The sequence below is a fragment of a genome, unplaced genomic scaffold (assembly GCF_019419815.1).
Source record: "Pyrus x bretschneideri cultivar Hongxiangsu unplaced genomic scaffold, Pyrus_bretschneideri_v1 Contig33, whole genome shotgun sequence".
Taxonomy (NCBI): Eukaryota; Viridiplantae; Streptophyta; class Magnoliopsida; order Rosales; family Rosaceae; genus Pyrus; species Pyrus x bretschneideri.
This window is the reverse complement of record NW_025999646.1, coordinates 2,543,637-2,550,365: the sequence shown is the minus strand read 5'-3', so window position 1 is coordinate 2,550,365 and position 6,729 is coordinate 2,543,637. Positions and strand designations below refer to the sequence as shown.

The window sequence follows — 6,729 nt, the reverse complement described above, 5'->3', positions numbered from 1 at the left end:
TGACAGTTGGATCGTTGAAAAACATTTCGTAGAATGCGTATCGCATCAAAACGGTAGATTAAACCAACACTTAAAGTTGATGTTATACTTCCCCATCAAGTATAAAATAAAGATTTTGTTGTATTCACTAGTGTAAATATTTGAACTTGAAGATCAAATTCGTTTAATGCTTTCTTATAAGGTCGAGGAGTGTAGCTGTAAAAAATCATCAAAATCGAAGCTAAAATAACCGTTAAATTATGATTTTTCGTTTATAACCGTCGAAAACTTCTATTTTGTTATCTAATTTCTGAACGTTTGTTTTTAAAAATTTTTTACGTATGTGATCTCGGAGTGTGTACAAACAAGTTTGACGGTTAGATCATTGAAAAAAGTTTTCATAGAATGTGTAGCGCGTCAAAACGGTAAATTAAATAAACACTTAAGAGTTAATGTTATACTTCCATTAAGTATAAAATAAGATTTTGTAGTATCCACTAATGTAAATATTTCAAATTGAAGATCAAATTTATTCATTGCATTCTTATAGGGTCAAGGAATATAGCTGTAAAAAATCATTAAAATCTGAGCTAAAATAACCGTTAAATTGTGATTTTTCGTTTATAACCATAAAAAACTTTTGTTTCGTTACGCAATATTTGAATGTTTGTTTTTTACGATTTTTTACGTTTGCAATCTCAAAGTGTATACAAATAAGTTTGATGGTTAGATCGTTGAAAATTTTTCGTAGAATGCATATCGAGTCAAAACGGTAGATTAAACAAACACTTAGACTTAATGATATACTTCCCCAGCAAGTATAAAATAAGATTTTGTGGTATCCACTAGTGTAAATATTTTAAATTGAAGATCAAATTCGTTCAATGCATTCTTATAGGGTCGAGGAGTGTAGCTATAAAAAATCATCAAAATCCAAGCTAAAGTAACCGTTAAATTATGATTTTTTGTTTATAACCGTCGAAAACTTTTTTTTTGGTTACCTAATCTCTTAATGTTTGTTTTTTGTGATTTTTTATGTATGTGATCTCGGAGTGTGTACAAACAAGTCTGACGGTTGGATTGTTGAAAAACGCTTCATAGAATGCGTATCGTATCAAAACGATAGATTAAACAAACACTCATAGTTAATGTTATACTTCCATTAAGTATAAAATAAGATTTTGTGATATCCACTAGTCTAAATATTTTAAATTGAAGATCAAATTTATTCATTACATTCTTATAGGGTCGAGGAGTGGAGCTGTAAAAAATCATTAAAATCGAAGCTAAAATAACTATTAAATTGTGAATTTTCGTTTATAACAGTCTAAAACTTTTGTTCCATTACGTAATTTTTGAATGTTTTTTTTCATGATTTTTTACGTATGCGAACTTGTAGTATCTACAAACAAGTTTGATGGTTAGATCATGGAAACTAGTTTTGTAGAATACATATTTCTGTTAAATTTGCCTAAATTTTGAAGTGGGAAAAGTAATTTGTACTAAATTTTTATTTATGTTTTCAAGTATTGATTAGAAAATATTTAGTTTGTGTGATGACATTTTCATCGTACAATTCTCTTTTTGTTTTTTTTTCCCCATATTTTACATGGATTATTATCTATTATACCAAAAGTGTAAAAATGATCTATTAAACTAAACAATTATTTATTTAATTTTTTAAAACGTATTCTATTTAAATACATATTATTTATTTATTTATTAAACCAAACAATTATTATTTTATCTTTTTTAAATCGTAGCAAAATTTTTTTTTGGGGGGGGGGGGGGAATTTTTGCCACTATTTTTTTCTGTCGGTTATAACTGACATTAATGATAATTGTCTGTAGTTTTTATTTTAAAAAATGTTTCTGTCGGTTTTAACTGACAGTAATAGAAAAGACTCTAAGTCCAAAATAAAACGCCTTCATATCTTCCTTGCGTCGGTACTTCTCCCTTCCCCATTTTCTCTCTTTATTTCCTTCTCTTTCTCTTCTCTCCTCATTTACTTCCAATACGAACACCTGCAACGAAAGTTCATAATCCTAATTCTTGAAAAGGGTACTGAGGGAGGAGTTGGGAGACGACCGTAGCAATCACAAGCTATTGGTGATTGATGTACAAGTTGTGCTCTTAGAGTCTGGTTTCATTGGCTTCGATTCGTTTTCAGGTATGCTGGCCAATCAAAGGACGAGTTCAATGATTTCGCTTTCGTATACTCTGCTTGAGATATTGCGAAATCGGGGCAATACTGGTAGAGAGGTTGAAAGGGTTGTGTTGAAGTTTCAGAATTTGGGGCATTTTGTGAATGTCTATAGGTCTTTGGCAAATGACGGTTCTTCGCCCTATCAAGTATGTTTGGACAAAATCAGATTTGCCCTAACGATTGAATTCGTTTATTAAACCCAAAATGTCAATGATAGAGATAGGGTCGTTTTAGAGTTATGGAAGATTGTGAAAGATGAGATCACATTCCCATTGCTGATTGATCTTTGCGCAAAGGTTGGTTTGCCTGCACCACCAAGCCTTATGCATCTTCCACCGGAGCTCAAAATGAAGATTCTGGAGCCAATTCTTACCATTGTTGGACAAGAAGAAGGTAACACTCTCGCTTTCTCTCTCTTTCTCTTTCTCTTTCTCCCTCTCCCTCTCTCTCTCTCTGTGTCTCTTATATAGGGAACTGTGGGTACGAATAAACTTGCTAAAATTTGTTAGTAGTTAGTAGTTATCCGGCCGATAGGTGATTGAAAAACTAGAATAATTTTGTGTTGTTTGTTTCAGTGGGTTGGATGCTGTTGGTGGTGGTGCAACGAGCAGATGTTGTCGCTTAGAATAGTTAGCATAACATTATGGTGCTGATGCTGCTCGAGACACCTCAAATACGGGGCAGTAAGGGACAACCCATCCCATGAACTCGTCAGACTCGAATGACCCCATGATGGAGGGTAGAAATAGGTAAGGGTTCGGGCTGGATAGTTTAGTCAGGACTTGGATTTCCAACGGGCGCGGCTCTCGGCTTCTAGCTTGAGTTGAGGGCGGACTTGTCGACGACTTTAAGAGCGAATGGGTGACAGGCAGAGGGGTTGGATAACGGGTCATGGACTAAGAAAATGGTGCCCATTGCTCCCTTGCCTAAGACTTTAAGGGCACTGAGGTTTTTGAGATCGATCTCCGGCGAGGTTTCAGATAGTGAATGCAGAAGGTGCAGGGGATATGGAAAATGCATAATGGTTTATATTTTTTTAATTATTAATATATTTTCTGTCGGTTTTAATCGACAAGAATGATTTTATTTATTTCTATTAATAAATTCTCTGTGGGTTATATCCGATAGAAGTGGTCGCGGTTTTAGTACTTTCTGTCAATTTTATTCGACAAAAATTCTCTTATTTATTTATTATAAATATATATCATGTCGGTTATATCCGACACAATTTCTGTCTGTTTTAGAGTATTTTATGTTGGAAACTTTATTTCCTGATGCTGGCAATTCTATTGCTTATTATATCCGCCACTTGCATCCATTTTCTATCGAATTTTGCTTAAAATCCAACAGTAATGTACGTATCTTGTTAATTATCATAGTGACACTAATAAATGGTTCTGTAGTAGTGACACTCTTCAAAATAAAAATAACCATACTTGATCTTCTTCTCTCTGTAATCATTTCAATCTTAATTGTTAATAAAAATCATATATAGGAAACTCTTACAGCTAAGTATAGGAATCTCTCTATCTCTAGTCTCTCCTTATTATCAGTAAGAATGAATTTCTTTAGGGGATGTTTGATAACCATTTCGTTTTTACTTTTTTGAAAGTTGAAAACTGAAATCTTATTTAGTAACTACTTTCACTTTTCAGTTAAAAAAAATTGAAAACTACTTTAATGAGTTTTTAAAGGGTAATGCTAGATAGACTAAATTTGTAGACAAAATTTTAAAAACTAAAGGACTAGAAGTTGATGATAGGTTTATTACTTAAGTATTGATAAACGTAATCGTTCCTATTAGTAACACCATTTAATTTGTAACTTTTGTTTACAAATATAGTCTTCTTAACATTACCTATTTTTTAAATTTGGCCTTGAGTTTTCACTTTTTGGTTTTATGTTATCATTTTTTTTTTTGAAATGAAAATAGTTATTAAACAATATTTCAGTTTTTGAAAAAATAAAAACTGAAAATGAAATGGTTATCAAATCATCTTTTAGCAAACAACAAATAAAGAATTAATAGTACACTGACTTGTTTTTAGGGTAGTGAATAAAAGAAATTCACTCATGGAAGTCAATATATAAAGAAACGCATTCAAACACATCGACCATACGCATTTTATTGATGAACCGGACACTTTCCACATGCAAGTAAACAGTGGAATATTAATTACACAAACTCGTACTAAGAAAGTCTGGAAAAGCCAGCATATACAACTGCATGGCTTCTGATCCAAATCACTGGTACATATCACATTAAATAACACTAGGGCAACGGATGCATGCATTCCATGCATGCAAGAACGCAGGCCATTAAGTCCCGAAACACATTAATACACCGACATTATTTAACTTATTAATCTGCAGGTGCCGGTATACTTAATTAGGCGATCAAGAAGAAAACTCGATCTCAAACCCACCAACGGTGACAGTAGATTTCGCAACCCTAGGGACCAACGTCACCAGCACAGAGCTTGCATCCTCCGCTCCCAAATCCTCCAACAAGTCCGTGATTCCCAGTTTCAGGTTTGTCTTCTTGGTCCCAGTCTTCTGTTGATGCGGCACGTGCACAAAACTCCCGGCAAACTCAGACTTGTCCTTTCGACTCAGCGAATCAGCATCGTCATTAATAAACACATCGAACTTCACCGCCTCGTTGCTCACAAACTCGATGTCCTTGATGATCAGCACCTCCTCCTCGTTGCTCTTCTCCTTCTTGGTCCTCTTCTTCGGCTTTGGCCGCGCTACCTCCACCGTCGTCTTTGAGTCAAACGTTGCTGGGAACTTGGTTGTCAGCTCAGTAGCCGCCACCTTGGCTTTGGTCTTGGTCTTCGGCTTACGAGCGGTTGGCTTCGTGAACAGCCATGGAACATTAACAGGCTCGTAAGTATAACGAAGATCTTTCTCAGGATGGATGCTGTCCCGAACCTTACAGCTCACAAGCTCCGCAGTTTTCGTCGTAGAAAAGAAACTCAGCGTCGAGCCAATCGGTGTCGGTTGGGTCCTTGCGCTTGCCTCCGAGGGTTTTCCAAATGTTCCACATCCGGTCCACGTTACAATGGTGGGCGTAAAAGAGGGGATCCCGACCAGCGGAGTAGAAGTTGCCCATGTCCTCGCTGTTGGTCTGGTTCGGGTCACCGCACCAGAGATGGAGGTTATTGTGAGGACTGTTCTCAATAGTGCCAGCGTAACTCGATGTCGTTGTGTCTCCGGCCCTATATTCGTGGCCGAAAAATAGAGCAGGAGTTTTGGCACCGGAAACCATTTGCCGGTACATGATGGCTAAATTTTCATCTGTTCTTGTCTGGTCGTCCACGTCATCATCGGTTCCACCGTAGCCGAGGTCCGCCAGCACAGGGGGCTGGTGTGCGGCGTTACGGTACTGATCGTAAAGTGGGGAGGTGGTGTCGGTATAAATGTCGGGAATTGGAAAGCCTGCACAGTCAAGTATATTGTGATAAATTGTACAGACAATAATAAAGTAACAACGTTAGAATTTTAAATTCACATCCAGACAATATAAACATACCGTCAGGAGAGTCCCAATTCCAGTATGGGAGAGCAAAAGTTGGGTCATCAATGAGCTTGCCAAGGATTCTCTCGTAGAAATACAAGTACATGCGGTGGAAGGGAAAGAAAAGCCAGGAAAAGTGGACTTGGATGTCAATGTCAGGAAACCCTACTTGTGGATAAGCATCATTGCAATAGGCACAATGAACCTTGGCTTGTTGAACCATGCTACGTGGGTCGTCTTCGGGTAGGGCACGCATGAGCGCTTGAGCTTTCTTGAACTTGGCCAAGTACTCGTCCGTGACCAGATGGGCAGCGGGCCTGGTCCGCAATTGGATGGACGTGTCAGGGGTGAAGATTTTGATCTTTGTGGAGACCGGTGGGCAACACTCCACAGTTTCACCTCCGGTGGTGATTTCGGCCAGCTTGCATGTGGTTAGGTCGGGTGCGGCCAGTGGGTCGGCGAAGGCCAACTGGTTTCGGGGCAAGGGTGGTGGCGCCGTAGAGGCCGCCGAGGCCAATTAGGACATTTCTCCTGTCCAACTTTCCCAACAAATTATTTGATTGCTCTTGTTGGTTCTGTTTCTCATTGTTGTTATTATTATTATTAGGGTTTGTGGCTTTGCATGAGATCGATGATCTACGTGCAATGTAGCGCTTGCTTTCTCCAGAGAAGGAAAGTTGGGATTTGTTTGGGAGGAAGGCGGAGTAGGAATTGTTGGAGATAATCAGAGAAGAGTAAGTGCCCATGGTGGTGGTAGAACCAGTGGGAGAGGGTGCAGTAGCCATGGCTTTGCTTGTGTGTAGAGCTGACTGTTAGCTCCTCTTTTATAATGTGTAACCGTGAGTCCGAAGTCTGCAAAATTAGATTGTTTTCATTTTTTTAAATGAGTCATGTTTGGGATATCAGATTTTGGGAGATTATAGTATCATGATTCATAACCTCGTTAAAACAAATACAAAAAAGTTATTTTCATCACATTTTTTATACTTATAACATTTATACCACCTTTCAAATAGAGATGAA

The 6,729-nt window shown here is 37.5% G+C and overlaps 1 pseudogene; it reads right to left on the bottom strand.

Moving 5' to 3' along the window:
• Positions 1-4,274: 4,274 nt before the first annotated feature.
• On the bottom strand, positions 4,275-6,538 carry LOC125480417 (annotated as a pseudogene).
• Between the last annotated feature and the right edge of the window lie 191 nt (positions 6,539-6,729).